General features: G+C 37.0%; 1 pseudogene; it reads right to left on the reverse strand.

The window, feature by feature from the left end:
• Positions 1–340: 340 nt before the first annotated feature.
• Positions 341–20,493, reverse strand: part of LOC120526644 — a 44,672-nt pseudogene continuing 24,519 nt past the window's right edge.

Below are 20,493 nucleotides of genomic sequence, written 5' to 3' on the forward strand. Positions count from 1 at the left end.
CATTCTGTGTGATTGTGTGTGCCTTTGGCTCCTTCATTGTAGCTGATGCTTCAGTTGTAGACTCTGATTGTTGTCTCCATATAAAGAAAAAAGTAGTTTCAGAAATTGAATATGTGGATTCGACTTTCTTATAGATTGTAATGTTTATAGGCATATGTGTGGCAGAGTAACATTTTTTTTTATTTAATTAGGCAGTAAGCAACATGTAAAGCTCATAAAAGATAACAAACACTGCAACTTATTTTGAACGGTATTATTTAAATTACAAGGTTGTTTAAAAACAGACCAAGAACAATCATTTCTAAAATTATTACTGATCAATACAGAGGAATTCTTTTTTTTTACTTTCATTTACAATATTCATCATATTTCAGAAGGTCTCCAATCTTTGTTCCTGCAAGGTGCTTCTCAAATTTGAGATCTACAGCCTTGCTTTGTTCTTCAGTCAAACAGTTTCTCCAGTCACCAATATCACCTGAGTTGTGGGGAAAACAAAATTATATAATTAGTTTTAATTTTACACCAATCTGATTAGCTCTTAGACTTTATAACACTGATTCATCGCATTTAGTTTTCTTTTCAGATCCTATTCTGTCAGTGTCAAGCTCTAATAGAATGCCAGTCTGTTATCCTGCAAACACAGACTAGTTAGCACAGACTATTTGTCATCATGTACCCATTGTTTGTGAGTCATTTTGCATAAACGTCTTTGCTAAGTAAATACATTTTTCCTCCAAGTAAATAAAGGAAAAAACAATTACAGAAATAGTGTCAATACACTGATTTATAAGTCAACAACAACTATAACAACAGGTTTACAGTTTGTCATTGTCTAACCCAATTAACCCAGACCAGGGTCTTGGGGGGTGCCGGAGCCTATCCCAGTTACCATAGGACACAAAGCAGGAACCAACTCTGGGCAGTGTGCCAGTCCATTGTAGGGCGAGTACACACACACTAAGGCCAATTTTGTGTCACCACTTCACCTAACCTGAATGTCTTTGGTCAGTGGGAGGAAGCCAGACCACCTGGAGGAAACCCACACAGACATGGAGAGAACATGCAAACTTCATACAGGGAGGAACTGGGATGTAAAACCTGGACTCCTTACTGGAAGGCAGTATCATAGCACTGTGTCACCCGAGGATTGCACACAAAATTAGAACTTACTATAACATTATAACAAGGATTTGGTTTGCCTTTAGTGTCTGCTGTTGACTGTCAACCAATCGGGATCATAATTTCTTCTCTGTGATATTCTAGTTTCAAAGCTAATGGCACACTGTTTCCTGTTTGAAAGGAACAGGATTCCCACACTCATGGAGATCCTGGAAGAATTAATGCAAATTGAATGTATTTTATCACTGTTAAAAGTGTGTTTTTCAAAACTATGAAAGTCTTTGGATTAAACAATCATGCAAACGGTATATTTTCTTTTCTTTATTCCAACATAAACAATGTCACAGAAAATGTTGCTTTCAGTGTTTTAAAATAGAAAAATCAGTGAGAAAAAAATTTAAGTGTGTAATTTGATATTTAGTAACATTACAGACTTTGCTCAAGGGATTTAAAACATGAAAATATAACACCATATTGTGACGTATGAGTCCCCATTTTTGCACCTCAAAACACAAGGCTGAGTCTGAGTACTTTAGCAAAACCAACTTTATTCAGCTTGAAACAGGAACAGCATGGTTATTTATTGTAACGGGACCTACTACTCTCCTATACACAAACACAGCAATCAGGCAGGGTCGTAACCAGGTTAGTGGCCAAGTAATATTGTTCCCTGCATTTATAATGTTCCTTGCATCTCCCATTCATGGTGGCGCTTTTAGCTCAATTGCAGTTGGTGTGGATTTGCTTCCATGGTGAGCTGCTGCAGCGCTGGAAGCCTGCGGTTACCTTGGGAACAGATAAGCTGTCTTCCAGAGACATGACAATCGCGCTTTGGGATGCTCTTCGTTGAGTTGTCCCATTGAGGGGTGTCCAAAAACAGTTTGTATGAATGTACGTGTATATATATATATATATATATATATATATATATATATATATATATTGGTATATATAGTGCTATTGGTAAACACCCTTTTGGCATCTTTGAACACCAAGAATAAAGACAAAGATATGCAGCTGATCTTAGTGTGAAATGTTAGTATTGACTTAAAGGCATAAATGCCACTCTTAATTTAAGATCAGTCTGCTCTTTAAATGTTGCAATGCAGAGCTTCCTCATGTTTCAAGGAATTCAGTTTTCAAGAATATCGTCCTGACTTCTAAAAATCCTAATCATCATCATATACAGCTTAAACATGTGCACCACTCCTATGCCACCTCATCTGAACACTATGCAGTGGGCCTGCTCAATGATCCTTATTGCCAGCTCTGCCATATTAAAAGCCCAGGTATGTTTTACATATGTTTTGGAATTGTTTGTCAGTGTTTACATTCCCTTCATGTGGGTGTATATGTGTGTATAATGGTTCCTCTCTTTTCTGAAACCTATATGGCAAAATGTTTCTGTGGCATGTTCCTGTTATTGCTTAACAATAAAATCTAATTAACAAAATGCAGTGGTCAAAAAAACAAAATCAAATTGAAAGACATAAAATAAACTGATAGGTAACAAACACTCCACCCTTCAGTCTGAATTTATCTACACACTAACCACTTCAAAGACTTGCCAAAAAAAGCAATAGTTTTGTACTACTCTTTGTGTGTTGATTCACATTTTTCTTTCTTCAACAAATCTTTCCTAACTGTTTCTAAAAATTGCTTTGGATTCAGTGAAGTTTAATATTTGTATTACATCTTTTTTAATCAATATTGTGATACTGGCTCTTGGTTGGCGCCGACCCGACACAGACTGACAACGGAGACACGTGTAAAATAAATGTCTTCTTCAGCCATGGGACACGTCTTCCCCATGTCCCACCAGCCCTAACACAGTCCCAAAATACACAAAGAAAAAACACCCCAAATCACACTCTTCTTTCCTCCACTCCTCCCAGGGCAGCTTCGTCCTCCTCCTCCTGACTCTGGAACCTTGAGTAGTGGCTGCAGACTCCCTTTATAGCCCACCCGGAAGTGCTTCAGGTGGTAATTAACCTCAATTAGGCTGCACCTCCGGGTGTGGCTGCGTTGCCAGGATGAGCTCCGGTGTTCCATATTACCAGCACAGATGCAACCCAGGGGGGCTGCCACCAATGTAGCGTGCATCCCATGGCTGCTCCCTAGGATCCAGTGTCGAAGGGGCGTCCTGGCCGGGCATGGGCCCCGGCATTCAGCCACAATATAGAACAGTCTGAGTTCCATGAACTTGCTTTATAAGGCATGATGTAAATGTGGTAACTTTTTGCAATATATTACATATAACTCTGATGGTTATGCAGCTTGAATGCAGGCAAAGGCAGTAAGCATTTTTTCAGTCATCTGTTTTGTAAGCCTGCTTTTTGCAATTTACAATTTAGCTTTGCACAGAGCTGGACACTTTTTTTCCGTAGTGGTGAATCCACAGCAAGGACCACCACACACGACACACTTCACACTGGGTCAACATAAAGGTTATAATTTAAACACAGCACAAGTCTGGGATGTGGAGGAAACCAGAATTCCTGGAGAAAACTGAAAAAGACATAGTTGGGGTGGATATCCAGTTTGGGTTCCCAGAGGTTTTTAAAAGCAGTAATAAGAAATGCCACACTTAGCAAATATAAAAGAGAAGAATTAAAAAAAATGTTTCTTACCTTTCCTGAATATAATTGTGCCAAATTTGCCATGAGTATTCATAGAGTTTTCCTTCATTGATTTAAATGTGCTCTTCAGTTAGTGCGAAATTGAAAAACTTGGCAATTTTCTTTAGTTCTTCTGACATGTTCTGGAAATAAATTAAATTGAAAAAATATATTGCATTTAAAACTGATTTGCCCAAAAAAACTTGATTTGCAATGAAATACTTTTCAGTTTATAACAAACAATCTCAAAACCATGGCCCAGTAGCATCGAACAAGAGATAGGAACTAAATCTATATGGTCTGCCAGTCCTTCTAAGGACCCACTCATCCTCATGAGGATAATTTAGGACTCCTTATTTATCTAACATGGAAGTCTGAAGTTTCTTCAGACAATAATATAACAAATAAAATAGAAAAGTGCTTACTTTTTTCAGATCTTCGTATACTACAATATGTACATTTTCATCATTGATCTTCTTGTTCCAAGCTGATATGTAGTCAAAGTAGGAGCCATAAAAAGCTGAAAATACAATAATGAGCCAGAAAAATTAAAAATACACACAATACCAATATTGGTTAAAGTATTGGCTTATAATGCAAAGCTATTCTTGTGAACATAATGATATTAACCAATAAAAAGTAAGCAGCATAATTTACGTTGTGGGATATGGCCGGCCGTTCATACCGGCCAATACCCCCAGGCCGCCAGGTGGAGCCCTTCTTGCAACATAGAGGTGCCCCGAGTTCCAGCAGGGCAATCATGGACAGTGGAGTTTTACATCACAGCCCTGCTGGATACCATGGGGGCCTCCGGGGGATGCTGCAGGAAGGAGCAAGGACTTCTATTTACCCTATAACCCAGAAGTACGTCTTAGTCACAGCGACAGAGGAAGTGACGTACTTCTGGGATGAAAAGAAGTGTTTTGATCTGACCCGGAAGAGCTAGGAAGTCACATGGACTGAGGGTTCAGAAGCACTTCCGGGTCAAGGACTATATAAAGGACTGTAGGAGATCCCAGGGTTGAGCTGAGTCGGGAGGAAGGGTGGCAATGCGTCTGGGTGTGGAGGATCGATTATGGTATTGTGGATTTGTTATTGTGTTTATGAATAAATTGGAGTTTAGGGTGCTTTGTGCACATTATTATTATAAAATAAATAATGATTGGACTTTTATCTGGTGTCTGGTCTGAGGGTTCAAGGGGACGACAGCGCCCCCTATCTGTCACAACGTCTTTCAGAAAATTATTTTTAAAAGTTACAAGCAGTAACTAAGAACCAAATAATAATTTTACCACCATAAACATAAAAAATGACAAATTTTCCACAAACATTTCCCATATAGACTGGTAACCTTTGCTTACTGTAATAGCCAATCTTAAAATGTTAATGTTAAAATTGACATAAGCATTTACTTAAACAGAATAAAATTTTAATTGCAGATAGTTACATAGTTGATAGAAGTCTTTTATCCATTAAAAGCTATTATGTAATAGATGTTCCCAGCTATATCTGCAATGTACTAATTGAAGGAGTCAGTTTGTTAGTAGTGATGAGCGAACCCTGCTGAATTTGCTTGGTTCTACAAAATTGCAGAAGTATTCGGGAATTGTGGCAAACTTTGCAAAATACATTTAAGTCAACAAAGGAGGCAGAACTTGAGGTAGTTTGGAGTGAATTGTAATAGTGCAATTGTCTTTTAAGTGACTCTAGGGAATATGCAGGACCAATTATTATGGCCAGAAATGATACCTGACCCGTGAGAGAGCAATGCTAACCACCTTATTTCAAACTTTGAACAGAAACGTCATAGAAAGGATGTTTTCTTTCTTTTGTGTTTTCTCACTTTTCATCCATATTTTTGTAAACTATTTTTGCTTTGAATTTCACAAAAATATTTCAAACAAAGACACTTGTACTACTCAATGCATAAATCTTCTATGAAGCTGAAGTTGCAAAATTTTGGAAATGCTGGACAAACACAGCTATAGTTGCACTCTTTCTGCTTTACTGATATACCTAAACTTTACTAATATCCATAAACAACACAATTCTTTGAATAACAGCATTAGTTTTATTGTTTCCTACTACATTTCACAGTCAAGCTAAGCTTAGTTAACAATTTACTTCCAATACAACATTTCAGAAAGATTTCTATGCTGAGTACATAGAACTCATAAGAATATGGGAAGATGTTAAGGAAGGTCATAATGAAATTGTGTTCATTAAGGCTATACCTTCTTCTATTCCTGGATGGAATGCCTTGGAAATTTTCCAAAAAAAAAAGTTACATTTAAGTGATATTTCAGGAAAAAAGTGTAGATTCATTTCATGTACTTTTAAGGGAACCTTTACATGGAACCTCTTTCTATCTGTCATAGAACATCAGAACAGGCCATTCAGCCCAACGAAGCTCACCAGTCCTATCCACTTATTTCTTCTAAAAAAACATCAAGTCATGTTTTGAAAGTCCCTAAAGTCTTACTGTCTACCGCACTACTTGGTAGCTTATTCCAAGTGTCTATTGTTCTTTGTGGAAAGAAAAATTTCCAAATCTTTGTGCGAAATTTACCCTTAACAAGTGTCCAACTGTGTCCACGTGTTCTTGATGAACTCATTTTAAAAGAACAGTTTTGATCCACTGTACTAATTCCCAACATGATTTTTAACACTTCAATTATGTCACCTCTTAATCTTCTTTTGTTTCATACTAGAATTACCATTGCCTACGAAGATCCGGTCCACCTTAAATCCGTTTGCACCTCTCCGCCAGCGTCCTTTGTCCTGTAAATGTGCCGATAAAGACAAGCAGCAAGCAGCCGGCTATTCCATCCCCCCACCAACTTAGAATGTGCACGAACTTCTCCCAGCTCATGCTTTGATTGATTATCTGGGAGTGAAGTGGAGTTTTAGTGTGGAAATAATAGATTTCATGTGTGTTCATGGGCGGATAGTATGTATCGTGATCGTGATTTAGAGAGAATAAAAGTGAAAAAAAAAAAACGGTAACTTTTACAAGTCCTATAAATGTACACCGTGTGTCAAGTCAGCAAATCTTACTACTACACCATGGAAGATGTTGTCTTTGCCTTGGACCATTTTGTGAAAGTGTTTATTTGATCTTTGGATATCACGCTTCATACATTATACAGTTTATGCCTACATTTTGTCATTTACTACTAAAATAGGAAAAATGTTTCTGTTTTAAAAATGTGTTTACACAGATTATTCTAGAAACAGAACACACATGAAATGCGTGTGTTCCAAATAACAATCTATTATTTCCATTCTAGTTTTCCTCTGGGAGGTTATCCACTTGCTCACTTGGGAACACCTCAGAAAAATGTTTAGGGCATCCGCTATTTCATTGTCTTTATTGTTTAATTCCCCTTTACTAATTCAGATGCACTTGTCCTCCTCCTTGACTGTTCTTTTACTACTAAAATACTGAAAGAATCTCTTAGGGTTTTCTTTCCTTATCTGCTATATTGCTCTCCAACTGTCTTTGGAGGATGTGAAGTGGAAGTGGTAGATGGCCTACTGTGAGTCATGGGTTGACAAATTTGAAAGTCAGAATAAGAAACTCCTCCCTAGACAGATGCACCTCAGGGAACAGAAAACTCACCTGCCTAAAGAGACCTCCTCAACAACTGAGATCGATGCAACTCTACGTGACTCAGCAACATCAGCCCCATGATATGCCGCTTGCACAATGGGCCAAATGAGTTATAAACCCCCCACCCCCCCCCAATATTTGAAATGACAATGATGATGGAATCTGGTGGTTTCAGCAATGCAGGCAGGGGCTCAAGGCTAGATCACCTCCATTGTCTCAGGCAAATGTCACCATTGATAACTGCTTTGACCTAAACATAAAACTTTTTTTTTGTTTTCCTGGTGCTCTAGTACCAGATATAACGCTGACAGTCATCAAGCACAGGAACATGGCTGTTGGGACCATTATACTACATAAGGGTACAAACGACATTCGATATAGACAGTCAGAGGTTGTAAAAACAGACTAATTCAAGCCATGAAATATAGGACCTTGGCTGAGAGAATTATCATCTCAGGTCCTTTGCTAGGTCAGATGAAAACTACAGTCAACTTCTAGCCTTGAACAACTGGATGAGCGGCTACCGCAAGAGACAAAACACAGCTTCGTGGACAATTGGGATCTCTTCTGGGAGACACGTGTTTCTTCAGATGAGATGGTCTGCATCCAAACAAATTCGGTGCCCGGGTCCTCTCCAGCAATATCTTGAAAGTAACCTGTTTTTCTTGACTACGGAATTTTAGTTCTAACGTTTTCTATAATGCCATGTTAGGATGTGATAATTCTATAGTGAGTTGACCTTTAGATGTGCACTGTATTAGCACTATGATAATGAACCATGATCTAAGAAAAAAACCAGGACAAATTGGTAAGAGTGCGAATAACTTAGTTACCATTTCACCTATAGAACTATAACAACAGATTATAGATTAAATAAAACATCCACACAAAGCGGCATAAACATGAATAAGTTAATTACTATATCAATCTGACATAACACTCTGATTCAGCTCTGCTCTCCCAAGACCTTAAATGAGGCTTTATTAAATATTAGCCAGGAGTGGCCAACTACAATACTGGACAGCAGGTTTTTGTTCCAACCCAGTTGCTTAATTAGAAGCCAATCCTCACCAATAACAGATCTTATTTAATTTCATGTTTTGTTAGTGTTTTAACATGTTAGTTCATTCTAAAATCATAGATTGTTTTCCTTTCTAATGATACATGTATCATCCAAGTGATTTGAAGCCTAAAATGGATGAGTACTTTTCAGTTCTTCACTTTCTCTTCAGTTTCCTTCTGAATACTTAATTAAACCAAACAGTGAATTATGAACACACATAGGTAAAAATGGATACAAGCTAGATATAGAACTGCTGGTTACCTTGTCATTTGCATCTTATTGCTAATAAAGAGTAGTTAAAACAATGAATACAGCTGTTTAAGACTAAAATAAGCAATTAAGGGTTCAAAATCTTAACAAGCGAGATAACTAAAATGACTCCCTGAAATATCACTTGAGCAATAAATGCTTCATCAGTAATGAATGAGCAAAAACCTGAAGCCAGTGTGGTCCTCCAGGAGCAAAGTTGCTCACCCTCAATTTAAAGGGTCTGAATTTAAAATAGCAAATAAATTAAATGAAGTTCATTAATAGCAAAAACTAGTTACTAATTAAGAAAATGGTTAGATTCAAAATCTGTAGCCACTGTGGCTCTTCAGGATCGGAGTTGGCCCCCCCCTGTATTAGAGCATTAATGAAGATGACTTTTTATGTTAACAATTTTATCAGTGATAGAAAAATTGATTTTCTTACACTAATTGAAACTCGGCTCAGCTCTGGTGGTGCTGCGTTGTTACAGTTTTGCTCATTCGGTTCTCCAAGGCAATAAATTTAGCAGTTTTAGCGAGTATTTGCTCAAGCTGATTAAACTGTAAAAATGCCGGTTTTGGTACTTTTGCATCTTTCGAGTATCTTACTGTGGTTATTCAAGGAGTGTTGTAGTGTTTTGTATTGACCTTTTATAGACCTTGTCACACACGTGCGACTAGGAGCGAGCTAAAGGGACCAAGTGAAGGTAATTACCCGCCAGGCCAGGGGGTGGCGGGGGGCTCTAAACCTTTGTCTGTTATTTCTGCAGATCAAATATGGGAAAACCTACCTGACCTGACGTCACTTCCTGTCCCGGCACCTAGACGGACGTCACATCCTGTCCCGGAACCTAGACGGACGTCACTTCCTGTCCCGGCACCCAGACTGACATCACTTCCGGGTTACAAGACATAAAAGCCTCCATCTTAGCTAACTCAAACAGCTCAATGTGGAACTCGAATAAGCAACATCGCTAATCCTTTGCAGCTAGGAACAATATACGGGTGGCTGCCCCAAACCTTTTGAAAGTGTTGAGACTCGTTCTTTTACAACCTGCAAAATGTAATGGATCCTTTTTGAAGAATTCTCAGACTTGGTATCTATAATAATAACTATTACAGGTTTCTAATTGTAAGCAATTTCAATTTTCATGTGATAACCAATGTGACCCGAACTCTTTTGATCTTAGTCAGCACGTCAGGCTGCCCACAGATTAAGGAGGACACATGCTGGATTTAGTGATTTCAAAAGAATTAAAAATTGACATGAGGAAAGGTTGTGGATATAGATATATTGGACAATTTTTGCATATTATTTGATGTAGAAATAGTGATGACTACAATTAATGAGCAGCATAGTGTATACGATGTTATTTTGATACATCTGTAGCTTCAGTGTTTGCTAATATTCTAAACAATCAGTCTGATTGTAGTGCTTACCATAATAATGCTATTAGTGCAACCAGTAGGTGTAAAATTTTAAAGTTAAGGTTAGAGCTGCAGCTGATATTGTGGCCCCTGAAAAGATTGTTAAGAAATCCTCCAGCACTATCATACCTTGGAAGACCCAAGGAGTGTCTCTTTAAAGAGAACATACTGGAAAGCTGAGCATAAATGAAGAAAAACTAAACTGATAGTCCATTATAAAATACTGGAGGCAAAAATAACTGAATATTAATGCAATCTGCCATGAGAGGCAGTCCAATTTCTCTAAAATTATAAATGATAATGCTGGTAAATCCAAGAGCTTTAATTTCAACTCATGATCATTTTCTAAACCCAGCTCACTAAATGAAATGCCTCCTAAAAACTACTTGTGAAACCTGTAAGACTTTTCCTATATTTTTAAAACCAAAATAAATGATATTAGAAATGATATAGTACATCCCCCGAAAGTTAATCCTGTTGAACCCCAGCATACCCTTTTAATCGAGTTAAATTTTTTCTTTGGAATTAACCCAAACTACGTAGAACAATTTCTAGGCTGTTAATCTCTACCTGCGTCCTTAATCCAGCAATTCTTTGTTAGTGATGGTGATTGTACATGATATTTTATATGGTGAATCTCAAGGATCTGTTCTGGGTCTGCTGCTTTTTTCAATCTGCCTGTTTCGATTAGGTCAGATTATCTCAAAGCACATTGTGAGCTACCACAGCTATGCAGATGACACACAGCTTTATTTATCGATAGCACCTGATGATCCTGCTGCTCTTGGCTCTTTGATCCAATCGCAGTATTTCCAATTGGATGAGTAGAAACTTTCTCAAACTAAATAAAGAAAAAACAGAAATCTTAATAACTGGCAAATATACTGACATGAGGTATTAGAAATGAACTTGATCCCTTAGGTTAAAAAGTCAAGGCAGAGGTAAAGAATTTAGGGGTAATCACTGACTCTGACCTAAACTTTAAATTGCATATTAACCAGATTACTAGGACTGCATTTTTTCACTTAAGGAATATAGCAAACATCAGACCTCTTATAACATTACAAGATGCTGCAAAATTAGTTCACAGTTATATTTTTACTCAACTAGATTACTATAATGCACTCCTAACAGGACTACCTAAGAATGACATCAATCATTTGCAATTAGTGCAGAATGCAGCAGCTAGAATGTTAACTAGATAAAGAAAATCTGAGCAGATCTCTACTAGTTTTGGCATTGCTACATTGGTTACCAGTGTCATTCAGAATTGACTTTAAAATACTAGTAATGATTTATAAAGCTTTAAATAATTTTGTTCTGCCGTATATTTTGGAATGTCTGTCCAACACTTCAAGTTGTAATCTTAGATCTTCTAATGGTGGTCTGGTTATAATTTCAAGAGCCAACCTTTAAAAGAGTGCTGAAGTGGCCTTTTTCTGTTGTGCACCTAAATTTGAAATACTTTACCAGTTGAAATTTCACAGGCTAATACTGTGGAATATCTAACAAAATTGCCAAAAACCAATTATTTTAAATTGGCTTTTCTGTAGCTACATTTTACTTGTACTCCTAATAGACTATATGGGTGTAGAATTATCACATTCTTCAGAGATCTGAAATCTTTACTTCTTTTCTCTGTTGTTTTTTCCAGTTCTTCTGTGGTGGCAATCTGCACCACTACCACCTCATCAAGGCACCATGAAGCCCCCTGAGATGATGGAATGAAGGTGGGTGTCCCAGCTGTCCATAAGACCAACTTCATCAAATCCTATCACGTGAAGAATGAAAATAAAGAGGGATGATTTATGACCATTTATGTTAGTTAGAATGCTCAGTGGGGACTGGGTGGTCTTTTGTCTTTGAAACCTCTGTAAAATTTGTTTTTTTATCTCCAGCATAACTGGAGTTTTTTGTTTTTTTTGTCCTTATCTGACCTTATCACCAGACATACTTAGAGACTTACACCATGACATTGTATATATGGATGCTACTCTTATACTAGATATGTATTCTGTTTTAAAGATTATTTAGATTCATTTGTTTTTCTCTTTCTATGTTAATTATTCTTTAATTTTATTTTCTAATTTGTTTTTTCTTTTCTTGTAATTTTCTTTTTGACATCTGGCAAAATATTTTGAGCTACACTGTTTGCATGAAAATGTTCTATATAAATAAAATGTTGTTGTTTAGGAATAGTTATTTCAAGCATTCAATACTTTTTTTCCTTCATTTACCAAAAGAATTTTTAATATATTGATATCTTAGGCTATTGACTATTAGTAATACTCAACCATGAATGAAATGAAAGGACCTGTTACAGTTTGAACTGATAACAATGTGTAAGAGGGCTAAGCTACATTAGTGTGTAACAACAAAGTAAAACAGCTGAAAAATTGAATTGTGTGCAGAGAAAAATAATACACAACAGGATTTTAAAAAATAACAAAGCAAATACATGCGTGGCTTTGATCACAAATCAACCTTTTAATTTTTATTTTAATCAATGGATTCACATTCTTGTATGAAGTGGAAAATAGTTGGAATCAGACTGCCAACCTTAACATGTTATGTTTCAGCCATAGTTTTCTTTCCTTTTATTTTTTGTATCTATTATTTTTTAATTAATACTTTTCAAATGTTTTTGTTATTGTATATTTTTTGCCTATATTGCTTTATGTAGCCTCCTTAGCATTATGTTTATCCCCAGAAACACAAGACAAAAACACTGAATTATTTTTAATTTTAGTAGTTTCTTGTAGCAAGTTTTGAAGTCGTCATCAACGCCCAGCCCTATGTCACAATCAGGACAGTAGAAGCATTTTTCTTTGCACACTTTTCTTATAATATTTTTCCTGTTGCTTGAGCATAATAGGGTGGAATGTCAGTGCCTGATCCGCACTTGTTATTTTAGGTTTCCACAGTGCAAGGCTTAGTGACCTCCACATTTACCCTGATATGAGCGATAGCTGCTGCATTGTGCAGATAATGTGAACAGTATTGAGGGGGCAAACATCTTTCTTATCTTTCTACCTGACTGCAATAATTTTTACCACGTCCCTACTTGTACCCTGCTGTAGCTTTATGCAAATAAAGTCACCAGGCATATCACAGTCCTTATCTGAAAAGATTTTTTCTTTCCCTTTCTCGTATTAAGCCAGAGGTTTTACACTTTCCTCATCTATGAAGGGCATTTTCATGTATGTAGGATATTTAGAAGTATTTTTGCATTTTTGAAGCCAGTTCTCCTTTTGGAGTCTGCTCAGGCCTGCAAACCTGCCTTTTGAGTTTAGGGTCAGGGTTTCGAGGGTGAGGCCTGTTTTGAGGCAGACTAATGAGGTCCTGGGGCCTCATGTATAATGGCGTGCATAGAACTCACACTATAACATGGTGTAAGCACAAAAGCGGGAATGTGCATATGCACAGAAAAATCCAGATGCAGGAATCTGTGTATACGCAAACTTCCACGTTCTTCCGCTACATAAATCCCGATTAGCGCGAAAAGTAAAGCACATGCACACGCCTGCTGTCCCACCCAAACTCCTCCCAGAATTAGGCCTCTTTGAATATGTAAATCAATATAAATAGCCCTTAAGCTCAGTGTTCTGTGAAAAGGCAATGGCAAAACCACAAGGAAAAATAGAACAATTTCAGCGAATACCAAGTGGAGGCAAGGAAAAACGTACTATTTGTTGGTTTAAACAGTCGTATAAACAAGAAAAGGAAGTTGATCGAGTGACATAGCGTGTCAGAGAAACTCAAAAGCCCAAGTTCACAAAGTCGCACAGTGACCGAAATAAAAACGAAGTCGCATATCAAATTCACCGTGAAAAGCCGAGGTAGCACACCGTCTGAGTGTCATATGAAAGCTTATTAGGGTACAGAGAAAAAAAAAAGGCACACAGTGGGGAAAAAGCAAGAAATGTCAACTTTAATCTCGAAATGTCCACTTTTATCACGTAGTTTATTTTTCATTAAACTAGAACATCATAAACTCAATCTTAAAATTGTTTAATTTACTAGTTTCTCAAATCCCATTGTAACTAAAGTAGTACATTAAATGCTTTGTTTTGTATTTGATCTTCTATGTGCTCTATGTGTGTGAATCACTATGTGCTTCTTAAACCGGCTTTCTCTTCCTCCGACAGGATACAGAATCCATTACATTCATGATATTACAGCTCTCTGAATAATGAAAATACTAAGATGTATATGTGATATCATTTTCATGATGATAGGAGTTAAAGCATGTTATTAAACATGGGAACATGGTGGCGCAGTGATTAAGCACGACCTTCGATGAAATAGTTTAAAGCAGCAGTACTGTCTCTTTCAAACATACTAACCTCTAATTCCTGTCCTTACATTTCTTTCTCCAAATACCCAATTGCCACACAATCAGCTTTGTGATAGATGTTAAGCCATCTGTAAGCTTATAACGCAGATTCTTCAAAACTTTTAAGGAACATTGAAATATCTTCGTAGTACATTTTTAATTATTCTATCCTTAACGCCAGTCCCAGTGAAGCACAAAGTGCTAGGCAGGAACAATCCGTAAACAGAGCGCCAGATCCTTGCTAGCGTAGCGACACCGTGTCCTTTAATTATTAACAATATAGATTATTTAAATAAAGTTAAAGTTTTATCTGTATAATATAATAAACATATTTTGCTGCATTTCATCTTAAAAATTATATCGTCATCATATGTAAATACACGCTTTATAAAGTGGCGCAGGTTGTGCAATATTTTAACTGTATCACAAGTTTACAGTGAAGTAATTGTACTTAGAAGTACAAACAATTCTACAAGGAGCAGTTGATGGAGTGATTGAGTGCGTTTAGAGCTCTTGGGATGAAACTCTTTCTGAACCGCGAGGTCCGTACAGGAAAGGTTTTGAAGTGTTTGCCGTGTGAGAAGCAGTTCAAATAGGAAGCATGGCTGAGGCAGCGTGTGCTTGATGCTGTATACCGATAATTCTCTTTCCAATCAGCTGCTCTGAGTGGTGCATTGAGAGTTATATGGAAAAAGATGATCCACTGTGGCAAACCCTAACAAGAGCAGCTGAAAGAAGAAGAAGAAGGTGCAGTGAGAGTAGCAACGCTAAAGCAGCTATGGTATTTAGAATAGTTTGACCATTCTATGGGCCATTATATTGTTACAAGTTAATTACAATCAGATGCATTAAACTAATAAACAATATGCGGTTAATTTCAGTGTATTGATAAAGCCGTGTCAGGGATGTGGATCTGGAAAAGAAAGATAAACCACACAGGAACAGTAGCATTGCTTTGATGCTGGGTGCCGCCAGACTGTAAAACCGAGCAGAAAACTTGCGTACGAAAGGTTATAAGCTACAGTGGAAATGTTCTATTGGGCATGTTGAGTATGTTCGGGATATTTTGTCCTTAGGATCTCTGTAGTTCATAACAGTGTCACTGTGCTCATAACTGACTTATTAGTTCCTATGGCCTGTTGCTAACAAATAACAGCCCAAATCATGACAAATGACATCAGTGCATAGACACTGTCTAAGATGTCATGGTGTCTTTTTTAGTTTTTAGCTAGAAATAAGTCCAGTAGCAAGTTAGGACTTTACACCTTTCTTGATTAAGCTTTCTGGTTTCCATTTTAGAATTTTGGTATTTCAGTTCAGTTCATTGTCTTTGTAACTTCAGTTTCCGCTTTTCCTTATTTTGTTTTCTCTATCATCTGCCAGTGCATTTCTTTAATTTTAATTTCAGATGTGCCAAAGTCAAATTAGGCAGTACAGTCAGACCTCCACATCTGTGAGTTACGCATCCGCAGATTCAACCAACAGCGGATCGAAAATATTAGAAAAAAAGAGATCCAGAAAGTTCTGAAAAGCAAACTTGAATTATCCATGAACCAAGCACAATTGTGAATCCTGACCTGTAGACATATCCTACAATCTTAGCCTCCCAGTACAGCAGTTAAAAGTAGCTCATTGGATTAAACTTTCAACACCTATTTGACACCCAGTTGCTGAACCACCATATTGCTCTTCAGTTGGCTGGTTCTTCTCACACCCTTGTAAAAGGAAAGCATTTTTTTGCTTACCTAGGGAAAATGGTTTCTGTCTTTACACTCTCTGTAGTACTGCCGCTATTAAACAAAACACAAAAGACATACACATATTCTGGAAATAAAGACACTTAAACAAAGAACACTAAACAATCACTAAATTAACAATTAAATTAAAATCAGACTTAAAACAATTGCTCCCCACCCAGGTCAATCAAAGTGAGTCTGTCCATCAGCATGCAGACACCCTGTCAGGGCACCACCTTTAAACTGTAAAGTTACCTATATATACAGGCATGCAAAAGCTGTGTAAGCTAGAAATGGCCATGACACACACAGACTGTCTGTAGGTATAAGTACACTGTAAATTATGTACTAAAGTTATTATTGATAACACACACTCTCAGTGGCAAGCACTGCCCTGCATTGCTTTAAAAAAGTTGTTCGGATAACAATCCTGGATATTAGGCACTGTGAGACTCTTGATGCCACATTGTATACACTCCTTACTTCCATGAAAAAAATGGTTCATGAACATCAGTTAAGTAGTTAAAGCAATCCCTTAAAGCCTAATAGTGAGCATAAAGTGCTATCTCTCAACAGAAATTAATATCTTAGATCTTTTGAAAAATAACATGTCACTTGCCAAAGTCATTATTTCCTAAACAACACAATATAACAACTACTTACCTAGTATATTTACATTGTGTTAGGTATTATAAGTAATCAAGAGATGATTTAAAGTATACAGGGAATGTGCATAGATTATATGCAAATACATATGCCATTTTATATAAGGGACTTGAGCATCCACAGATTTTGATATACTGTACAGAAGGCTTACTACACAGTCCTTATTAATAGTTTTATTTGTATTTTTCATTTTTTCCTTACCACTTACTTTTGTTGTGTTGACTTTTTTGTTTTCTACTTGTAGTTTGACCCCAGACCGTTAAGTTCCTTAATTTCCTAATTTTAATAATATAATAATAATAATTTTTTTTATGTAGCACCTTTCATACACTGAAGGACACTTTACAATTCAATAAACACATTAACAAAACAATCACATACAAGAAAATGAACAATACTCATTGAAAAGATGTGTTTTTAACAGAAGTTTGACATGAATGAAAGATTTTTCCTCGTGAAGGCTGAGAGGAAGAGTATTTCAAATTTTAGGGGCTATCACACTGAAAGCTCTGCCACCCATAGTTACTAACCTATATTTAGGTACAGTGAGTAAGTTAGCATCCGATGATCTTAATGCACGGGAAGCATTGTAAGGGAGCAGCAGCTCAGACAGATAATAAGGGGCTAAACCATCAAGGGTTTTAAAGGTGAGAAGAATAATTTTATATTTGATTCTTCAAGAAACTGGTAACCAATGTAAATCATAGAGGACAGGACTGTGAGCAGATTTTTTAGTGTGTGTTAGTAGATGAGCAGCAGAATTCTGAACATATTGTAATCTATTGATATACTTAGTCGGTAGGCCATAAAACAATGCATTGCAATAGTACATATGGGTAGTGATGAAAGCATGAATGACTGTTTCAGTATCTTTCACACTGACAAAAGAATGCAGATGGGCAATGTTGCAGAGATGAAAAAAGGTTGTATGTACTATTGAGCTAATGTATGGTTGAAAAATAAGAAGATGATCAAAGATGACACCCAAATTACGGACTGATGCTGAGGGTTTACCCAGGATCCCATCAATGTCAATTGTTAGCCCACAAATGGTAGAGAGGACAGATTTGGTACCAACTAATAAGATTTCTGTTTTATCGGGATTGAGTTGTAAAACATTATCTGTCATCCAGTGATTGATTTCCTGAATGCAGTCAGTCAGTGCAACAGGTGAAGATGTTGCAGTTGCATCAACACTTACATAAAGTTGTGTGTCATTGGCATAGCAGTGGAAGCTTAAACCATACGGACGAATAATCTCACCTAATGGAACCATATAGATGTTAAAGAGGATTGGACCGAGAACTGACCCTTTAGGTATACCTTGTGTGAGTAAAGTAGTGACAGATTTGTATTCCCTAATGATGACATAATACTGGTGATAACTGAGGTAAGGGATGAAGCAAGAAAGAGCAGCACCAAAGCTACCAATAGCTGAAAGCCAGGTCAGTAAAATGTTATGGTTAACTGTATCAAACGCTGCCTTAAGTCAAGGAGAACTAGAATAGTGGCCATCCCAGAATCTGTGATTATCAGTAAGTCATTGGCTACCTTAAGTAAAGTAGTTTCAGTGATATGTAGGGCTCTGAATCCTGATTGAGAAGGCTCAAGAAGGTTATGCAAGTTTAAGTAATCATTGAGTTGAGCAGCAACAACCCTTTCTAAGATCTTAGCCATAAATGGAAGATTAGAAGTTTGGTGATAAAATTTTAGCTGTAACGGATCTGAGTCAGGTTTTTTTAAAACAGGGGTTACAGCAGCAGTTTTTAAATCACTTGGAACAACACGAGTGTGGAAACTACAGTTGATAAAGTGAGAAATGGGAGCAGAAAGTTTGTCAGTGCAAACCTTAATCAGTAAAGTAGGGGCAGGATCTAGGTGGCAGTTTGATTCAATTTAAATATTACTTCAGCAATAGAAGTTGGGGTTAAATTTAGATAAATAAACTGTAGATTTAGAAATATAATCAGTCGATAGAGATGAGGAATGGTTAGTTGAGAAACCTTGATATATGGTCATAATTTTTGACTGAAAATAGTCCAAAAATAGATTACAGTGCTCAACAAAGGAATAAGGATTTTTTTGCAGCAGGTTGACAAAGTCTGCTAACTGTATTAAAAAGAGATCTAGGGCGACAAGTACCAAAGTCAATAAGAGTGGAATAGTACTTTGAACATGCAGCCAATAAGGCACATCTGTATTCCTTCAGGTGTTCGGTGTAAGCCAGGGTGTGAACAGCCAGACCAGTCTTCTTCCAGAGCCTTTCCAAGTGACGACCAGTTTGTTTCATGGTACGCAATTCTGCTGTAAACCATGGAGATGTCCGGGTAGTAGGAACAACCAAGGATTTAGTAGGTGCATAATGATCCAAAATTTGTGACAATGTGGAATTATATAGAGATAAAATCTGTATAGGGCAAGACAACCCAGAACCAACAGACATAGAGAAGTATCTTCTTGATGTTACGATAGGTTATTTTAGATTTTAGACTAATTTTAGGGATGGGATAAGTGAAACCAAATTCAATCAGCTTGTGATCTGAGATACTAATAACAGTACCAGATGTACAGACATTCTGCAGACCAGTAAAACATACAAGATCCAGAATATGGCCCATAGCATGGGTTGAATAATAAACATGCTGCACAAAACTGAAACAATCCAGTACAGAATGTACCTCACAAGCATATGGACAGTCAGAATCCACATGAATATTAAGGTCACCAAGCAAAATAACAGAAGTAGACATGCCACAGACAAGAGTGAGTATTTCATAAAGTTGAGAGAAAAAATCCAGCTGAAGCTTTGGAGGCCTGTAGATTAGTATAATGTGTAGCAAAGTCTTTCCAGTGATTTTAACAACCAGGTATTCAAAAGATGTAATGTTGTGAAAATCAACAGAGGTTGCTTTAAGACAATCATTGTGAACCACCACCAATCCACCACCTCGGCCTATCAGATGGGGTTTAGACAAGTAACTGTAACCAGAGAGGGTAAGCAAATTTAGTTGTAAGTAATCACCTGATTTTGTTACGTTTCGACAAGGAACAACGTGTCCAGTTTTTTAGAAGTTGATAAGTTGTTAAAGAAATTAGTTTTATTAGTTAATGATCTGCAGTTCAGGAGCACACAGTGGAGAGTTATGTCAGATTGTAATTCTTGGTTACTCAAGTCCTGCATTTGCGAAAGGTGACTCAGCCAATTTGTCTGCCTACTCCATTGTCTTGCAGATTGTCTTTTTGAGATAACAGGTCTAACAGAGCAAATCATGGAAAAAGTGTCGGCGGATGCAGAGGTAATATTAAAATGATGCCAAGTGGAGTGGTGTATATACCGCGGATGAGCAATGCAAACCTCCATGCATAAGCCACAAGTCACTGCATCCAGTTTAGAATGCATATGGTAAGTGCATAATTGTGTTGAAGAGTATGTAATTATCTTCAGAAAAAGTAATAACAGCCATCACCACGTTAGCCAAAACCCATAAACTAACTCCAATTGAGTAATAGACAAAGACAGCTAAGAAAATCTTAATCCTAATCAACTAAGAATGTAAAGACTTACTCACCAACCATGCTGGCTCAGGGAGAGTACAGTGGAGAGGGCTCATAGGATATAGGCAGCAAACAGAATAAAACTTTATAAAAGCTTGAGTATTAATCCAG

This window comes from Polypterus senegalus, chromosome 3 (genome assembly GCF_016835505.1).
Source record: "Polypterus senegalus isolate Bchr_013 chromosome 3, ASM1683550v1, whole genome shotgun sequence".
Taxonomy (NCBI): Eukaryota; Metazoa; Chordata; class Cladistia; order Polypteriformes; family Polypteridae; genus Polypterus; species Polypterus senegalus.